Raw genomic sequence first — 21,555 nt, forward strand, 5'->3', positions numbered from 1 at the left:
CTTATACGAGCAAATTTTGGGCTGAGTGAGGGCTTATTTTAAAGAGGAAGGTTAGACGCACTGCGCCCTGGTCACGAGGTTAACGAGATTGTGTTTATAACTAATAATATGAGGGCCCAAAGTAGAGAAAACATCTAGGAAAAAAACCCGCAGATTTCAATGCATTTTTCTGTCTCCAAAAGACTTTTTGACTGCTATGATGACCAGGGCGCAGTGCGTTGAACCTTCCTCTTTGAAATGAGCCCTCACCCAGCTCAAAATTTGCTCGTATAAGGATATTAAGCGACAGCGCGCAGACCCACTTTTTCGATCGAAAATCTAGTAAGATTCTAGTTATTTGCTAGATATTTGCTATTTACTAGAATCTTACTAGATTTTCGATCGAAAAAGTGGGTCTGCGCGCTGTCGCTTGCGACGAGGCGATACATCGTCACGAACATCATGTGAACGGAAGCGACCGCTCGCACCTATATTTATAGATGTTCTCGACACAAGCGCGCGCCAATCGGAGAGCGCCGCGGCCGCTCGACCGAGAGCGGCACTCTCCATGGTCCGCGCTTCCGCGCGCTATATAAGTCGCGCCGGAATACCAAACGAGCGGAGTCCACCTGGAACCACTCCCGTGCACACCGGATCGTACGAGCTCTTTTCAGAGCTATACATCCGTCCAGAGCGCAGGCTGGAAGCACGAGTTCCAGGAGACGACTCTCCACCGTGTTCCCGGCTCACGGAGATCGCCGTGCCATCGCCTTGGCTGGACCGGACCCGTCGTGTCGGTGTGGTGGGCACGAATCCCCTTAGGTGCCTCTAAGGTGCGTGCATCTGTAACCCGTCGCTCAGGTGCCTCTGTGTGAGGGTTGCGGCACGCACCACTCGGCTCTCCGACCATCCAGCACGGAGTGATTGGCCTCCGGCATTGTCCGTGGATCGAACCTTTGCGGTTCAACGTCGCGATTTGGTGTGGCGGCGGCGGGTACGAAACTCTCAGGTGCCTCTGAGATACGTACGAACCGTGGTTTGTCCCTCAGGTGCTTCTGAGGGAAAATCGCGGCGCCTACGCTGCGTCGGGCCGTGACCTCCGACCGTATCCTGCCACCTCCCACCTCCCAGCGCAAATCCGAAGCGACTCCGCGAAGTCCCGCGCCGGCCGACACCGCGTTCCGCACCGCCGAACTTTCGAAACCGTTTCCACGAAAGCGTACGCCGCGTACCGGTTAATTATTAGTTGCTCCTGACCGCCTGATCGCTTTATAATTACCGTCGGATTATCTTTTCTGTTCATTACTAGACCAGGGACGCCGACCCAGCTAGCCAGTAGCCGTAGGCTCCATCCGCTGTCATCGCGGTCTTCAGAATATATATTTTGTTACGCGGCCGGATTCGCCGGCCTGCATGAAGGATTTTCTGTTTGTATTATACGTTCTTTTCTAATACTCGCAGTGCGAGAATAAAGTTCTGTTTACCCGATTTTGCCTTCACTTCATTAACTTACCCGTCAGAACCCTGGTCGACTCCTGAGCTACGGGACACCGCGAAATCGCAACGTTACACGCTTAATGTCCTTATACGAGCAAATTTTGAGCTGGGTGAGGGCTCATTCCAAAGAGGAAGGTTCAACGCACTGCGCCCTGGTCATCATAGCAGTCAAAAAGTCGTTTGGAGACAGAAAAATGCATTGAAATCTGCGGGTTTTTTTTCCTAGATTTTTCTCTACTTTGGGCCCTCATATTATTAGTTATAAACATAATCTCGTTAACCTCGCGACCAGGGCGCAGTGCGTTTAACCTTCCTCTTTAGAATAAGCCCTCACCCAGCTCAAAATATGCTCGTATAAGGTCAAACAACAACATGGCGCAGACCCATGTTTCGGACCCAAAATCTAGTAAGATTCTAGTTGTTTGGGATTGGCCACGCGTGTCGTAGGATCGTGACGCACGATCCACCACGCAGCCCGCGTATTGGCTGATCCTTGCGACATCGCGAGGATCGATGATCGATTAGCAGCGCGCCGCGCTATAGGCTATCGCCGTCGGATCGATTATCGACTGGGCTAATACAGTTTCTATTGGCCCAGCGGTTCGTATCGCAAAGTCATCGCTCCGACGGTGAGAGAGAACTTCTCGCTGCTGGTCGATCTAGATCAATCGTTAATTAGCATCGGTACGAAAACGTCGCGCGTCGTTGCACCCGGTTTTCTCGGCTAGTTCGATTCAAAGTACATCTACATTCTAAGCTACGCTGCTTGAATTCATGCTATACACCACGACAATTACTTTGTTCAGTTCTTTATTTCGCTCTAGTCAACTTTACAATTTGGCTAGAGATCTGTACATAGTTTTGTATAAAGTGTTTTGTCGCGACTAACCGCAAGACGGGAATAAAGTGTGCTCGTCCAAATTCTGTGAGTGTTCTTATCCCGTCCAATCCGTAACACTAGTAAATAGCAAATATCTAGCATATAACTAGAATCTTACTAGATTTTGTTCCGAAATATGGGTCTGCGCCATGTTGTTGTTTGACCTTATACGAGCATATTTTGAGCTGGATGAGGGCTCATTCTAAAAAGGAAGGTTGATCACACCACGCTTTGGTTATCATATAAGTCAAAAAGTCTTTTGGAGACAGAAAAATGCATTGAAATCTGCTGGTTTTTTCCTAGATTTTTTCTCTACTTTGGGCCCTCATATTATTAGATATAAACATAATCTCGTTGAAATTATGACCAGAGAGTGGTGTGATCAACCTTCCTCTTTAGAATGAGCCCTCGTCCAGCTCAAAATATGCTCGTATAAGGTCAAACAACAACATGGCGCAGACCCATGTTTCGGACCCAAAATCTAGTAAGATTCTAGTTATTTTCTAGTTACAAATCGAGGGTATACTATTCCCTTAATAGTATCTCGTCGGTGCTCACGCTATTCAATTTGTTGTAACTCGCCGCTGTAGATGGTGCTGCAATACATCAACTTGTGGGACAGATATGTATCCCTAACAAGGAAGTGCCAGAGGCCACATAGATTGTACAGAGGAATTAACTCAGGGTCACCAGTGTAGGGAAATTATCGTGAGCCTACACACTCACGTAGTATGACTCTATCAGAAGGAATATTGTGGAGGAGATTAATAGTTCACAGATATCACCGAACAGCTCCTTTATTAGCTGTGTAGTCACGGATAACAAAATGTGCTATAATACAAGTAGTAGTTACAACTGACCACAACGTGGTCGACAGAAATGAGAGCGAGGATAAAACACGTGTTGCTTCTATTAGAACTCACGATGAACAGGATGAGCCTAATAGCTCACCCGAGCGTTTCTCTCAGAAGCACCTTGTGCGCAGGCGCGTAGCCCCGCCATTGGACGAGTGCAGCGCCGAGCCCACAAACTTCTATACCGTTGAACCTATCGCTATGAAAATTGGTATACATAGGTATTTGAGAACGAGGAATCTTCTATATAAATAATATAATATAGAATAAAATCGTGTCTGTCTGTATGTATGTATTGTGATGTTGCCTCTTTTCGCTCGGCTTTCTGACCGGCGAAAGCGGTCAACCCCGAGAATTTACAGTCGCTGAGGACGGCCCGTGCGCTGCCGCGTGGACACGGTCCTCTCGGGACAAATGTGATTGGCGAGAATACTCGAAGGGAACACTAACTGAACAATTGTTCGGGCGCCAGGTACTCGGAAGTACCGCACTAAAGAACACCAAACTCTCGTGTTCGCGCATCGAACACGAGCTTCGACTCTTCTCGCAATCACCGACGGAATTCTAAGACACGAACAACCAGGAGTTCGGACACAGGGAGTAACGGGGACAGCCCTCGCGGCAGGACGGGTCTCGCAGGTCGGAAATAAACTCGAGAATTTATTCGGTGTCAAATAATAAATTACACGTGGGCGGCCACATGGCCGCGAACCGGGAGCCCGCGCTCCTAATACACTTTTGGCGATAGATGGTCGATCGCGGAACGCGTTGTCGAGATTTCGCGAACTAGAATAATACGGTATGACGGTACAATGCAAGTCTCGCGAGAGACGAGAATTCGCGGAACGCAGATGTACGGCGCAGTTTCGACGGACCGTCGCGAGATTGCCGAGCGCGAACGACGTTACTTTACCGAATACGCTAATTATCGAACGTATCCTTTTCCGACGCGGCTCCTTAAGGAAGACTTCCGACTAATCGAAGGGGAGACTACTCGCCAAGGCTCACAGCGTTCTCTGAGAGAACGCGAGCACTAAGCACGAGGCCAAATGCCTCGGCTATCACCAATTGTTCGAGGACGATGCGCACTTGCCTCGTCCTCGCGCTAAATATCGAGCCAACACGAAAATACGACCGAGGATCACTTTGTCGACTTACCGTGACGATTTCTCTTAGCCTGGTTCACACGGAAGGCCGGAACTCTCGCCTTCTCCTCCGGAAGCAAGGTGCACGGGAGTCAACTCGCGTAAAACCACCCGCGACGCGTACAATTATTCAGATGGACGATAATATAATCGGAATCGAAGAAGCGAGAACGCGGAAATAAAGACGACTACTCTACTCGGTAACCAGCGCGACAGTGATCCGCGGATCGCTTCGACGGAGCGCTTCGATTCTCGATCTCCCCACTCCTGTCGTCCTACCGAAATTTACTAGGGGCGCACCCGCAACGCAACTAATACTAGATGCAGGACCGAACTCTCGGACAGGTCTTCGGGCCCCCGACCTTTAACGCCAATTCACAGTCGCCTTCGGCGACTGGGGAGGCCAAGTCCTCCCAGGCGCTCCTCCGCACCACCTTCGCCGGGGTCCAATCTAGGCGGGATGAGACGACGGCGGGACCACCAAAATGCCCGAAGTTCTGCAATTGTGACCCCTTCGTCCCACATCGTCGCACAGTGATCGATTCCTCGATTCTAGGTGGACAAAATTCAAATTTTTGTGTTCTCTTGTAGTAATAACGCTTTATTTCTCAGAAATCATGACAAGTGTATAAAAACTACATGAATTTAAACGAATTATATCATTTATTTAAAATGGACAAATATAACAATTAATTGTAACGTTCGTGAAAATAACATAAATTAAATATTTTATAGTTTTTGTTTAAATACGTGAATAAACAATACACAAAATGGAAAGAATTAATCTTAACTCATATTTAAAAATTAGATAAAGTTCTACAAAAATATAATACAAAATTACAAAATTATAATAAGGAATGTGCATGACAAAGGTGGATATTCTTAATTATTATAAATTATAATTGTTGTAACGTCCTAACGTCCGTCACCGGACTCCCTCCTTATATTTGCGTCACAAACAAACGCATAATTAATTAATATTAAAGTCTGAGGAGACTTTCATCTGACGTCATCACTTTGGAATGTGATCTCGTCAAGCCTCAATGATTTTGGAAATAACAATTTCAAGGCCTGCTCACTCAGGCATACGATCTTATTGTTTCCCCCACTGCTCCACTGCCTGCTCTCTCAATCACGAAATTCTTTCTATTGTCTCCCCACCACAAATCCACCTGGCAACAGGCCTATAAAAGCCAGGACCGGAGAGCAGAGCGACGCACTCTTACGCATGCTTACGTTCATTATTACACGCACAGAGTGAGAGCAGTATTTCAAATTCATTAAATCATTTCGAGCACTTCAAAAATCGTCAGTAGTAGTCAGTCGGTCGAGATTGTTTAATCAAGAGTCACGAACATAACACCGAATATCTGTTCAATATTCGCGTAGCATTTCTAATCTACATTTACAACGATCCGAATTCCATAAACCAGTTCTCATTGATGAACAAATCGGGACGCTATAAAGTATTTATAGTTAACACCCGTGATCTGAGAGAACGCCTCCTTTCATCAAATTCTCCTTCACGATTCACGTACGGTTCTCACAACGATCTACTCATCAAAGTGACGTATGCGCGTGCGACGAGGACAAAGTGCGAGTGAAAGTGAAAATCGCGTACCTATAAGAACCCGCTATCCTTTTCTCCCTCGAATTAGGCGGACTTGGTCCAGCCGTTCGAGCCAACGATCCAACCCGAATTAGGCGGACTTGGTCCAGCCGTTCGGGCACCCTCCTAAATCCCGATTCAAAATCTCTCTCGAGATCGAATATCAGAATACCAATAAAATTTCACTCGGACCGGGATCTGCGTGGTACACTCCCACGTCACCGCGAGCCGCGAGCGAAAAATCGAAAGCGCGAAATTGAATCGTTCCCACATCCTTCCAACGCCCGACTTCGGACGTTACATTGTCATATGTAATTCTCGCAGTCTGAAGTACATATTCTGTAAACTTTCTATCGTCAATTTCAATACCACATGAAATAGTAGCATACTCCATGTCTTTTCTAAAAAATGATATAAATGACAAACGGGGCAAAACGGGTCAACGATATTTAGTATCATTGTTTTGAAATAAATATTCTTCAAAACTATCAAAGAACCAAGTCCGGTCGAGTCCGGGAAAACTAAGTTATACTATTTGGCCTCTTCTTAAATAATATTATTAGTTAACCTGTTGTATATAATTTACACGGCAAAATAAAATTATACCGATATGTAAAAATGAAATACTTACCTTTGCTTACGCGCTCCATTTTTTACATAATAATTTAAACAACAAACAAACAAGTTATACGATGAAGAAGAATTAGCTTATTTATAGTATTTCGCACAGGCAAAACTTTAGCACCGTATTATCGTCGTAATAACCACGTGCAATGGAAATATTACGTTATATATCGAATAAATTAATGTTCGTGAACAAAATAGAACGGCAGCGAAGATATCTGAAGTTGATCAAATTTACCAGTTTGTCCACCTAGAATCGAGGAATCGATCACTGTGCGTCGCCTCCGAGTTTCTTTGCTCGTGTGCGGCGGTGCCCTTTGCTACCTCTCCGGATCCGGAATGTTTTGATTCTGGCCAATAGTTCGTCTGGTTGATCCTTTGGTGTGGGGCGCCCTTACGGTGACATTCGCTCCCTAGGCACGCTCCTGAAAGTGGCCACTCTCGGCGCGTGCAACAGATGACATTAGGAGCGATCTTTGATCTTAACAACTTCCTTAAGGAGCGCTCAATCTTGCGGGTGGTTTTCGCTATCACTAACGGTCGGTCCGGTCCACTCCCGATACGGTTATTTGACCGTTTCTCAAACGGAGAAGTGACGTCGCAGGCTTGCAACGTCACAGTATGTATGTTCGTAACGGCATTACTTGATAACGGCTCAACTTAGAAAGCTGGGGCTTGAACCATTAGACGCGGCGTTTTTTCGGGAAGGTTTAGGAATAAACCGCAGTCAAAAAAGTCTATTGGTTCAAAAGTTGTAACGTCATTAGTGAAAAAAGTCAACTTTTTCGCTCTCTTTTGGGCACGTTTCTGTTTATAACTTTTGATCAAATGGACTTTTTCGAGTGCGGTTTGCTCTAATACTTTCCCGAAGGAACGCCGCGTCTAACGGTTCAAACCGCAGCTTTCTACATAGGTGAGTGCGAGAGAGAGTGAGAGGGAGAGAGCGAGAGATAGACAGAGACAGACATAGAGAGCGAGAGGGAGACAAAGACAGACAGATAGATAGAGGGAGAGAGAGGGGGGAGAGAGAGAAACAGAGGGAGAGTGAAAGAGAGCGATATAGAGCGTGAGAGAGAGCGAGCGGATGAGTGCGAGAGAGAGAGAACGAGAGTGAGACAGAGACAGACAGATAGATAGAGAGAGAGGGAGTCAGAGACGGTCAGATAGAGAGATAGAGATAGATAGATAGAGATAGATAACCGTTTATTAGCTTCAATAGCTACAAAAATAATACTTGCTTATGCAGTACAATTTTAAATACAAAAATAAATCTTAAACTAAATCCTAAACTAAATACTAGTCGACTAGACGCAATTCTAATACGTAGTTGTTGCCCTCTCTCTTGTCCGAATATGTTTCGCTAACATACGTCTGAAATTTGGCAATCTGTCTTCTCTTTTAACTTCGTTTGGTAACGCATTGTACATTTTCACACAGTCCTTCATACCATAACATTCTCTGTGCTTCCGTAGTTCTACATCTGTTAATATAAATATTTCCTTTCTGTCGTGTGTTTACACCCTCTTCATATTGCACTAATTGTATATTGTTTTGCATATACATGGGACATAATCCCTTTACGGTTTTATATATAAGTAAGCAAGTATTGTACTCGATCCTTTCTTTTATTGACATAAAATGTAGCGCTTCTAACATGTCAGTGATTTTTACTCTTCTATTGCATCTAACAAGGGAACATATTCAGATGCGAAATTCGGATTTTGATAAAACTTTGGGAGTTTATAGTTCTTTGAAAAATATTTGACACGTATTTTTTTTATCGGCAACCATCCACTTTGAAGGGGTGAAAACAGCCCTCAAAGTTGGGGGTCAAAACCATACTTTTTGAGATATCTCGGAAACCAGAGGTCGAAAAAATTTGAATTTTTTTTTAAATTGTGTGTTTTTCAATGGGCAATGTAGTCGCGCAAGAAAATTTTAACAAAAATTTTTTGTTTAAACAATATATTAAAAATTTTATTTCTTTTTGTAGTTTCTCTTATTTATTGTTAGTTAATTTTAATGTAAACTTGGGTGCGTGATCTTTGATCCAAAATAGGGGATACATGTAGTGATGGGCGCAATCGACTAAAAACTATCGATTTAGTCGATAGTAGCTGTTACTATTTTCAGTCGACTAGTTTTACTAAACTATCGACTGAATTTCGCAGTGGTGGGGGTTACTATTTTCAGTCGACTAGTTTTAGTAGAACGACTGAATTTCGCAGTGGTGGGGGTTACTATTTTCAGTCGACTAGTTTTAGTGAAACGACTGAATTTCGCAGTGGTGGGGTTACTATTTTCAGTCGACTGTTTTACTGAACGACTGAATTTCGCAGTGGTAGGGGTTACTATTTTCAGTCGAATGCTATACTAAATCAGAGGTTACCTCTCTGACTGAATTATCGACTAATTTATGGAGCGGGTAGAGCTATATATCAACTGAATCGATCAGATTCAATCATGACATTTACTATCTCTTTACTATCCTACTATCTATTTCATTAGCCCTATCAAATTAATTAATTCATAACCCTCATTTCATGAACTGAATCCGTCCCTCGGTGTCAAATTGACACAGTAGTAAAAAAAACGATAAAATAACAAGCAGGTGATTAATTATTTTTCGATGTTTTTTTAGTCAAATTGATGAGTTAAAATTTACATCTTAAGTTTTTCGGTTACGTGTTTCTTACAAACAATTCGATATTTCGAGAAAAGTGTCAGATTGACACGAGGGACGGAATTCAATTGTTCTACTACTAAATATTAATTATTACAAATATTCTCCGAAAATATGAATGATTTATGCATTTCATTTATGTTAATAAAATATTTATTACATTTAGTACAAAATTGATATATTATTATTATATTTATCCTATCCTATAATATTATGTAATATCGATAACACCAAAAGGATTATTTATTTATTTATTTATTTATTATACAGGTAAAACCCAATATGCATACATAAAATTAAATCAAATAAAAATAAAAAAACAATTGCAGCAACATAGCATCGCTATAGAGAAAATTATACATTAACTTAAAATTAAACATTTCTTTCATGACGCTGGAAAGACTATTTGAAATAAAAGTGCCTTTGTCTGCTGTCACAGTTTCATTAGCCACAAGTCCCATATCACTTATAGCTGAACACAGGGAGGTATACCGTTGTTGAAACCACTAGAGTATGTTACAGTTGAATTATCAGCAGAAAAATATCCCACAGCATCCAAAATTATTCCTGTAATAAGAGGAATTCAAAATGCCATAAACATCATTATACCAAAAACCATAGCAGGACTACATTTACAAAATAACATTTTAAATAATATTGAGATAAGATTTGACTACATTGAACAAAATAATACTACTCTAATAGCCACACTATTAGGTCCAAGATTCAAAACAGCTGTATTTGAAGTCGATAGGATTGCACAGACAGCGCAGAATATGTTAGAGATGAAATAAGTTCCTTGTGCATAACACGCAATAGTCATGAAACTAATACAAATAGAGCTGCAGCAGAAAATCAAGAATCATCTGAAGAAAACAATGAATTTTAGAATCTTCTTGTAACAAAAGTATCGCAGTTGACAAACTAATCCACACCTATAGAATATGCAACAACCATAATTCGTCAATATGTATATAGATTTACTGTACGCAAATATTAAGAGCTGTGAAGTCGCATTTTGGAATAAACACAATTACACAATGCCACAGCTTTTCAAAATAGCAGAAAAATATGTAAATACCTCTGTATTCCCAGCAACTTCTGTCCCATCAGAAAGAATATTTTCAAAGGCTGGACAGATTATGTCTGAAAGAAGGAACCGACTTTCAGCAAAAAACCTAGACCAATTAATGTTTTTAAATGTTAACATTTAGTAAATTTGGATGAATTTCAATAGTATAGACCATAATAATTTAAGGTTAGGTTAATTATAATTTTGGAATTTTTACCTTAATTTAATTTTATTACTAATCTCTACTACGACAAATGTAAAATATATAATAACATTAAATATTTCAATAATAAAGCTGAGTTTCATCAACTTCATCGAACATGGAGAACATAACTAGTAAAGCAATTCAGTCGACTGAAAACCACTAAAAACTATCGACTAAATAGTCGATAGTATGTAGCGACTAAATAGTAACTAGTCGATAGTTGAATTTAGTCGATAGTGCCCATCACTAGATACATGTTTCAGGATTTTCTTTTTTTTTGCCATTTAACAATAATTATGCATAATGGAATATAGTCTTGCACCTGGCGTGCGTAGGAAGGAATTCTGGCTTGTTTTATCGAAATATAAGCATTTAGTATAAACGTATATAGTATTTTAAACAATACCACTGGATTACATGTCGTTTATTGTTTTATCAGCAGCTAAAGAAGGTGGCGCAGGTACCAGTGTGACGCGGTGCTAATTACCGCGGCGGAGTAAGGGTACCGACTTGTATGTATAGCCAATTCGTCTGCGAATTTCTGCGGTCGTTGGGCTTTCGGTCAATATATACCTGGAGCCTTTTCAAATACACTGTGCATCCTTCAAATAATTTACTTTTACTGATTGTTTATTTTTAGATTCGTTTTTACAAACATGAAGGTCAATCTGATGAACATTATAAACATTTTGATGGAAACATATCACAGCAATAAAAACAAGGAAACACCCAACAACCGGAGAAATTTGCAGGAGAATTGGCTATACATACCAGTCGGTACCCTTACTCCGCCGCGGTAATTAGCACCGCGTCACGCTGGTACCTGCGCCACCTTCTTTAGCTGCTGATAAAACAATAAACGACATGTAATCCAGTGGTATTGTTTAAAATACTATATAAGTTTATACTAAATGCTTATATTTCGATAAAACAAGCCAGAATTCCCCCACACGCCAGGTGCAAGACTATATTCCATTATGCATAATTATTGTTAAATGGCAAAAAAAAAGAAAATCTTGAAACATGTATCCCCTATTTTGGATCAAAGATCACGCACCCAAGTTTACATTAAAATTAACTAACAATAAATAAGAGAAACTACAAAAAGAAATCCAATTTTTAATATATTGTTTAAACAAAAAATTTTTGTTAAAATTTAAAACACACAATTTAAAAAAAATTCAAATTTTTTCGACCTCTGGTTTCCGAGATATCTCAAAAAGTATGGTTTTGACCCCCAACTTTGAGGGCTGTTTTCACCCCTTCAAAGTGGATGGTTGCCGATAAAAAAAAATACGTGTCAAATATTTTTCAAAGAACTATAAACTCCCAAAGTTTTATCAAAATCCGAATTTCGCATCTAAATATGTTCCCTTGTAAGTATTATTCTCATCCCTTGGTTTTGCAGTTTTTGTAGATGTTCTAAATTTGTTTTACTTATACCTACTAATATAGATGAGCAATATTCGAACAACGGGCTTACTATTATTTTATATACAATGCACCTCATGTTTGCTGATAAGTTCATCCCAATTCTCCGCATAACACCTAGTTTCGCTCCTACCTTTTTACCACGTTTTTATTAGCTCGCTTTCTTGTTTGTTTGTCTGTTTGTCTGTTTGTTCGGTGGCAAATTTTGCAATTGATTTTAAACTAACTTCCTGATGAGCTAGAGACTTGAAATCGGTTACATGGCTCAGAACTGGATGACAATGCATTATTCAAAAAAAAAAATTTTTTAAAAGTCTATCCGTTTCGGAGATATAACATTTAAATATTTACCTGTTCACCCCCCCCCCCCCCCCCCGCGAAACCCTACGTCCACGTGTTCAGCGCTCCCTACTCCACTAGGCGTTCCCACTCTGACTCATCCCCACTCTGACTCATCCCCACTCCACTGAACGCCGAACCTTTATCTTTGACATTTTACCATGGCGTTTGTTTTCGATAGGACGGGGTTGCAATACCGTCTGAAATTTACTACGTGTCTCTGTTATAATCTCATAAAAATGTTTAAAATCGATTCAAAAATTTCACACACACAAGACTAAAAAGCAGAAAATAATTATTTAAATAAAAATAAATTTTTTAAAAATACCACGTTTTTAAAATGGACTAAAAAGTATAAAATAATTTTTCCTAGCCCCGTACAGATTCCTAACCACGTACAGATAATCCTGAAAATTTGTGATTGTGAATTTTTAACATCTACGCAAATACTTGTAAGATTTAAAATGAAAAACGTGGGGCGCATGCAATAGATAATTGATGCATGAATAGTTCACCTAAATTACTAAAAATTTTATTGCTTCGCAAATGATATGAACTGTTGTGTGAGATTTCTCAACGGCTTCTACTCTCTACACTCCTTACTATTATCTTGCGGCCCACGTTTTTCGTTTTAAATCTTACAAGTATTTGCGTAGATGTTAAAAATTCACAATCACAAATTTTCAGGATTATCTGTACGTGGTTAGGAATCTGTACGGGGCTAGGAAAAATTATTTTATACTTTTTAGTCCATTTTAAAAACGTGGTATTTTTAAAAAATTTATTTTTATTTAAATAATTATTTTTCCACTTAAATAACTCTAAAACATCATTACTGTCGTACCAAGACGTTACACAAGTAAACGCTAACGTCAATTTCAATCGCAATGTCCATTTTTCAATTTCAACTTCAATTTTAATATCAACTCTTCATCTTCATTTTCAACTTCACTTTTTCCATTTCAACTTTAATTTCAACTTCAATTTCAACTTCAATTTCAACTCTTCCATTTCAACTTCAATTTCTATTCTTCCATTTCAACTTCAATTTCTACTCTTCCATTTCAACGTCAATATTTCAAATTCATCTCTTCAATTTCTACTCTTCCATTTGAACGTCAATATTTCAAATTCATCTCTTCAATTTCTACTCTTCCATTTCAACGTCAATATTTCAAATTCATCTCTTCAATTTCTACTCTTCCATTTGAACGTCAATATTTCAAATTCATCTCTTCAATTTCTACTCTTCCATTTCAACGTCAATATTTCAAATTCATCTGTTCAATTTCAATTTCAACATCAATTTTTCCATTTCAACTTCAACTTTCAATATCAACTCTTCAACTTCATTTTCAACTTCAATCTTCCCATTTCAACTTTAATTCTAACTCTTCCATTTCAACTTCAATTTCAACTCTTTCATTTCAACTTCAATTTCCACTCTTCCATTTCAACTTCAATTTCTACTCTTCCATTTCAACTTTAATTTTTTCAATTTCATTTCGTTAATTTCAACTCTTCAATTTCAACGTCAATTTTTCAATTTCAACTTCAATTTCAATATCAACCCTTCATCTTCAATTTCAACTTAAATTTTTCAATTTCAACTCGTCAATTACAATTTTTCAGTTTCAACTTACTTGTTGTACGAGTTTACTTACTTGTGTAACGTCTTAGTACGACAGTAACGGTGTTCTAGAGTTATTAAAATTGAAATATCTCCTGAACTAGTAACAGTTCGACATACATAGTATTAAAAAATACCTCATTCCATTTAAAAAAATGAAGTTAACCTTCATATGTCCTTTACGCGTCTATCTGTAAAACAAATAAGTACACTACATAATGTACCCTTCAGACCATGCAACTTCTGTATACAAAACTTTTTCGTGCAACGCGTACTATAGAAGTTATTATAGGTGTACAAGTTGCGTGGACCATCCTGCATATCAATTTTCAAAAAAATCCATTCAGTTTTGATTTTTCGGTCCGCCATATTGAATGGACCATTTTGAATTTGATCATTTTGATTAAAGATTTTAAATCTACGTCCGAAACAACCTAGAGGTAGCAATTTTCTAAAAATTTACTGCAGAATTCACCGAGTTATCGAATTTTGTCTATTTCAGCCGGTTTTCGCCCACAGAATAACTATTTCGTCGGTCGAGCTACACAGAATAACTTGATGCGAAATGCGAATAGTATGCCCAATGCCCATGACCCTGTACCAGAATGAGCCGTGTGGCCCGTCAAATATAGCAAACTTGAAGTCCGCCGGGAGGAGCACGAAGGGGTGCCGTATATTCAAAGTATGGGGTGACCCTCTCGCAAATTTTACGAAAGGGAGAGGGGAATTACCGCCTGTAAGCTCGTCGGCTTGCTTCTCTAAAATCAATATAGGACCGTTTCGAACGCGTACACTCTGCGTTCAACTTGTGAAACTCGCTTTGAAAATTCGGGTCGTACGATACCATGAAATATTATCAATTCCGAAACGTGAATTCCGGGCACACAATATGGCAATGTTCCATTAAACCATGCAGGTTTTACGAAAATGTCGAAATAAAACTCTTTGTGTTTTTTATCAAATACAGTGAACCACGACAGTATTTCAATGCACTTTAAAACAGTATAACTTTTTTATAATTCTACCAAACGACGTGATGTTTTGTCAGCAATTAGAAGCATTGGTTTACCAAATGATCTGCAAAAAAATGATTTTCTACAAATTATAATTTACAAGGTTGCATGCGAAAATAAAACTAGAGGGTTATTGTTGCTCGCTCGCTTCGCTCGCTCGCGGATAGGACTGCTCTTGCGAAAGGGTTAGTGGTACGTATGGCTAGTAGTACCTATAGCTATTAATGTTTCTTTGATTTCGTGTGTGACTCTCCACGAGCCACACAAAGAACTTCCCGATTCGTTAGTTGCAGTATATTATTATCATTATTAAGTGTACGTTTTAATAAGATTATACATTTTCAGGGAAATTCAATAGTTTTCTACTTATCAAAATGTTTGCTATATGGCGTCGCATTAAACGAATATCGTAGGCTCGTTGCTCGCTTGGTTCCTTGTTATAGCATAATACTGTTGCAAAATAAATTGTCTTAATTAGTTTTTCGCAAACGATACAACTCCTCATTATCCGGGTTTGCAGTTTTGATCTTGGTTTTCTTCGATACTGTTAATTTAAATTGTCCCAAAATATATAAACCGCGATCAATTTTGAAACTCTGCTCAGTGCTACATACAACATTTGTAAAGTTCGCATTTCTGATGTTTTAAAATCCAAACATACTTTCTCGTATGTTTGTCCCTGACTTTTATGAATCGTAATCGCTTCAGCAGGAACCACTGGAAATTGACTACGTGTGATTTGATATTTTTCCTCACTCGACATATTTACTTGATTCGATATTTTTATTATTGGTGTTAAATTTTGATGAATATTTGCATTTTTCATATAATCACGATATCGAGTTCTTACTTTCACTCCTACTCTGGCCAATTGAAAATCTAACCACAATATAGACGGAATTTTAGTATTTTCTTGAAAAGTAATAAATTTTAATATTCCGCATATGTGCTCCATTAACCAATCCGTTTTCAACATCAATGTTATTAATAATTATCATATAGTTTATATTCATTTTCAATTTAATCTCAGTTAATAATTCGTTTTGAACTGATTGTTTTTTTTAAAAATTGTAATATAAATTTTTTTTTTGTACTTTCATCGATATTCTTTGAAAATGTATTCTCGCGAGTAGAGATGATTAACTCACTCTTGAATTGGGATAATTTTCGGTTATTGTAAGCGGAAACATCATCATAAGGTACAAAAAAAAATTTTTTGTGTAATTACGTTTGTTTCTTCGGTGGAAACTTTCCGTTCTCTCGTATAAATTGCATTGTTGAATGAACTTCTTTCGAAAAAAACTAAAAAACTACTTGACCAAAATGGACCAAAATCTAATCAGCTCTAAGTTACAGCGGGGCACATCGATTGCATCATTCATCATCCTGATCGCGTTGTTACTTTTTCTGAAAACGTTAACGAAAAATTTGATTACATACAAACGGATATACGCGCGCGCGCGAACATTTTGCTGAATATAGTCTAAAATGACTGCAATGACCATGAAACGTGAAGATCTGCTAAAAAATCGATTTTCGATTTTCGGGGTCATTACAATAACTTCCCTATAAAATCGGGAAGTTAAAAACCATTTTTTGAAACTTTTTTATTTGGGCCCTTAATGAAAATTTAAAATATATGTTTTGCAGATCTATGTTAGTTACACGCATGCTGAAAATTTCATGAAAATCGATTAACATACCTAAGAGCTACAAGTGGTTAAATGTAGTGAAAATCACAGTTTTTCGCTACTTTTGGTCAATTTCTGCGTAAAATCCACAGATTCATACATCTTTCGATGCGTGTCGTTTTTTTTCTGCGTCAACTGATTCCGATGAAAACGCATATTTTAAATATTCAGTACGGGCTCTAATCAAAAAGTTATAAATGGTGCCTCTTTTACTTTCTCATGTAATTCTTAGCAATTGCAATTTTTTCAAAATCTTTTTTACATGTCATATATGGTAAGCTAATTCTTCGAATTGCTGAAAAAAGGTCAGGCCCAGTCAGGCCGTTTGGTTCGATCATAAAAAAGTAACACTGTTTTAAAGTGCGTTCAAACACTTTCGTGGTTCACTGTACAGCTAAAATAGAAATAGAAAATCAGAAATAACAGAAGAATTGTAGTAAAATTACGATCGCCAGCACATTGCAAACGAGAAGGCACATTGAAACAAGCTCTCGCGACAAACACGTGTATCGTTAACTTCTGGTTATCCGTATGCCCAATTTTTTTAATAAACCCCTTTGTTGAAAACTCTAGCTATGGAAGGCGAAAAAGGGAGAGAAGAAAAGGTGTGAGGAGATAAGATTCACAGAAACAGAATGTATTTCACCAAATGAACAGTTACACAAAGAACAGAAAAGAATAACGAATGATCACGATCGAAATGACGTACGAGTATCGCGAATCAAAGCCGAACGTGTATAATTATGTGTGAATGTAAGCTGTGTGTCAGTGTGACAAGAGCGCTGAGAAATCGTGTACTCGATAGTACGATACTACGATAAGAGCCGCGAGAGGCTGACGTCACTCTCTTTTATACTTTGGTGGGCCATCGTTTTCGGAAGGAATAATGAGAGGGGATTTTGAAATTAAAAGGTCGAGGATCGCAGCAACGTTCGTGAGGGCAATGGCCTAATAACCGGAGCTGCGAGGGAAACAAAGGAATTAGGTAACGGGAGCATGATAAGGAAAAACATAGGAGACGATGGCCCACGGGACATTATTACGAGTTCGACAACCTTTCGATGCGACGAGGTTTACATAGGCGGTCGATCACCTCGCCGCTTGTTGTCGAACGCTGTTGTCGAACACAGCTGATCGTTGGTGAGGCATAAGAAACGGCCGCGCGCAATAGTTTTTGCCTCACCAGTGTCATGAGTATGAAGCTAATATAAAGTTAAAAGTCCCGAAGATATGAACTGACGAGATTCAAAAAACGGATAGGAGTTTTCTGAACACCCTTCTTCCTTACGGCTTTTCCTTACATTATTTACGAGCTGAGGTGATGCGATCATCAAGTTTGTGAAAATACCAGATTTTTGAACGAAAAATAAAATATATACAGAGATCGGGTTGTTTAAAAAAAATTGTTAGTATTGATACAAATCTAAATAAATGTTGAAACAGGTGTGTTTCGTCGTCGTTCGGCTTCCTCGCGTTCGGGCTCCTTGGTGTTGAACAGATCGCCGACCCAGGGTTCTAAACGACAAGTGGAGTGACGACGCGAGGAACGGAGTCGGTACGGGTGAAATAACTGAGACGAGTCGGTTGCGGGTAAATAAATTATACTCGCTGCCTTTCGGACGCGTAAGCTACGGTGCCTCAGGATACGGTGCGCGATGGTAATGCTACGGTGCCCGTGACTTTAGAACGTGTGACCGTGAGAGTGCTACCTGAACCTGTATGTGGCGTAGGGCGCGGGCAGGATGGACAGGAGTAGAGTTAGATCACGACTGTCGTCGTGATCTCCCTACCTAGGCCGGGTTGTCGTGGTCCTTCGATGTCCGTGACGCACGGGTCATCGAAGTTCCTCCGGACAGTCGTTCAGGGAGTTCGGTCAAGGTGACGCACCTTGTCTGGCTCGACTGGCCTCGTGGGCGACTCGCCTCACGAGGGTGACTTTCTAGGCGGTTCTTAGGCGACGTCGAAGGGTGACGCACCACTTCTAGTTCGGCCGATTTCGTGGACGACGCGTCTCACGAAATATACCGGTGACGCACCGGGTATGTTCGAGGTGGAGTACAACTCGCACCAGCGGAGCGACAGGATAACTGGACAGGAGGTTCTCCGACGAAGTCAAAGGGTGACGCACCGCTTCTTGTTCGTCGGCTCTCGGAGGCGACGCACCTGGCGAAAGTGACCGGTGACGCACCGGGTGTTCGAGGTGGAGCACAGCTCGCACCAGAGGAAGTACAGGATAACTGGACAGGAGGTTCTCCAACGAAGTCAAAGGGGTGACGCACCACTTCTTGTTCGCTGGCTCTCGGAGGCGACGCGCCTGGCGAAAGTGACCGGTGACGCACCGGGTGTTCGAGGTGGAGCACGGCTCGCACCAGCGGACGGGCAGGACGCCAGGGTTCCGACGAGGCCGAAGGGGTGACACACCGCTTCTTAATCGTCGACTCTCGGAGGTGACGCGCCTAGCGAAAGAGACCGGTGACGCACCGGGTGTTCGAGGTAGAGCACGGCTCGTACCAGCGGAACCAGGATGCCGATAACGGCGGAGACGTGGACAACGGTTACAGGTAGAATACTCACAGCACTGGAATATCGCACGATGTTGTCCCTAGTCTGTTCGCGGCGGCTTTTATAGGGATGGTTTGGTTGTAAGGGATGGTGGTGCGGTGCGGTATTTTGCTGGTGACGTATACCGTCTTTCGAACAGTATTTTGGAAATTTGATTTGGATTCCCGTTGGAATACGGGCCTGGGTGCGGGGTACGTGCGGTACAGGCGGTGTTGTTGTTGTGACAGGAGGCCGGTGGTACGGTACTAGATTCGCGTCGTCATGTATAACCGGTGGAGGTGTGACAGGGGTTTGTTCGTAACAGGCCTACGTTATGTAGGTCTGTTACAATGTTTTGTGAAATTTTGTTTGTAAAACTATTGTATGGTTAATGTGGAGACTTGTTTACGAGTGTTTAATATATTCGAGCTCATCGCAGATGATGAAAATTATTTTTCCTGGCTTAAGCACTATCATACCCAGATCAGAGTGGCCAGACGAGTCCGACCTTGGGACTCGCGAGGGGAATACAGTACCCCTTCTCTGATGACCAGCAATATGCGCAAGCGCGACGGGGATCGAGTAAGGCGCATGGGAGACACGTTGCGCTTGCGCAACGGTGATCAAGTGGAGCGAATGACGACGCGTGGCGCTTGCGCGATGGGGACTGATGGGGACGCAACAGTGACAGATGACATATTACAAGTTTTAGGTTATTGCCGCATATCGAACCTATTACCTAATGAAATGAATCATATGAATCGTTCTAGATATTATCAACATTAATACAGGAAGGGTTTTTATCGATCGAAATTTATGGTTTTAATATAATATTTGTTGTAGTGGGTAATCGAATCCCTACGTTACCGACTGTGTGATGGAGAAGTAAGAACGCTGTGGTGGCGAATGTTCTAGAGCAGGCATGCACAGCTCTTTGCTCTCAGAGCAGCTCCCGTGCTCCCAAGTTGCTCCCCGTATACTCTCAGAGCAGATCGGACGTATGGAAGGGGAACCCACTAAGCGTGACTTGTAAACAGAGCACGAGAGAAGACGAGTGGGAGGGGCGTGGGGAAGTGGAGAGCGCGCCGGAGTGGTCAGACTACAACAACGTAGACGCCGCCCCCACTCTCATACGCTCTTCTTCTCGTCTTCTCTCGTGCTCCGTTTACAATTGGTGGGTTCCCCTTCCATACGTCCGAGCAAGGTCACTGCTCCGACCCTGCTCAGGAGCAGGGTCGATTGCTCCTGCTCCCAAATCGTCCACCTGTGCATGCCTGTTCTAGAGTGTGGACGGTACATGATTGAAAATGGTTCTAGAGTGTGCGTGATACTGCTGTGTGCAATATGTTTAGATGTACATATATTCTCGTTATTAATAGAGTTATATATTAAATATGGTGTTGAGAAAACGCAATTCCCTGGAGTCTTTATTTATATAGAGAAGCTGAATAACCAACATTATTAATGAACTCTACGAACTGAACACTCAGAGCATCACATAACACAATCAAATACAATACGATACAATAAAATATAATAAACAAATACACACACACACACCAAAATAAGCAAACACATACTCAATATATATCACTGTCATTGCCGCTATTCTCAGTTTCACCAGCGAGCAAGGTTCCAGGTGATTTTTTTGGTATTTCTTCTCTATTGTACATTTGGGCATTAAATAATTCTAACATCTGATCTGTTATTTGGAAGCTGGAAGCATCAATTTGTTTTGATTGCAAATATAATTTAATACGTGTAAGATCGCGAAGCGTGTGTGTCCAGAAATAGCTTTATATTTCGCTAAACAGTCAGAAGTTAAAATAGACATTCTTTTAAATAAATTTCCATCCAAAGTGATAGCTAAAAAAGCGTTACACCAGTGGTTCTTATTAGGCATAAAACCTACCGCACGAGAAAGAAATAAGTTGAAACGATTAGATGTTGTTGAATTTTGGAGCACCGTTAGCAATTTAAAGGATGAATCTGATAATTTGTTGTACGATGAAATTGCAAAACTTGCGTTTATATGCTTGTCAGTGCCGCATTCAAATGCACATGTGGAAAAATATTTTTCCATGATAATAGACATAAAAGATAAAAAAAGAAACATGTTAGATACACACACGCTTCGCGATCTTACACGTATTAAATTATATTTGCAATCAAAACAAATTGATGCTTCCAGCTTCCAAATAACAGATCAGATGTTAGAATTATTTAATGCCCAAATGTACAATAGAGAAGAAATACCAAAAAAATCACCTGGAACCTTGCTCGCTGGTGAAACTGAGAATAGCGGTAATGACAGTGATATATATTGAGTATTTGTTTGCTTATTTTGGTGTGTGTGTGTATT

At 40.5% G+C, this 21,555-nt stretch overlaps 1 long non-coding RNA gene across 2 annotated transcripts; it reads right to left on the reverse strand.

Moving 5' to 3' along the window:
* Positions 1–9,508: 9,508 nt before the first annotated feature.
* On the reverse strand, positions 9,509–10,800 carry LOC143214948 (uncharacterized). Of its 2 annotated transcripts, none has more exons than XR_013010244.1 (3): positions 10,561–10,800; positions 10,353–10,417; positions 9,509–9,838 (listed from the first exon to the last, which is right to left on the reverse strand). It is a non-coding gene; the product is annotated as an uncharacterized LOC143214948 (long non-coding RNA). The 2 variants fall into 2 exon arrangements; XR_013010243.1 differs by having other exon boundaries at positions 10,353–10,449.
* Positions 10,801–21,555: the final 10,755 nt, after the last annotated feature.

This window comes from Lasioglossum baleicum, chromosome 13, assembly GCF_051020765.1.
Source record: "Lasioglossum baleicum chromosome 13, iyLasBale1, whole genome shotgun sequence".
NCBI classification, from domain to species: domain Eukaryota; kingdom Metazoa; phylum Arthropoda; class Insecta; order Hymenoptera; family Halictidae; genus Lasioglossum; species Lasioglossum baleicum.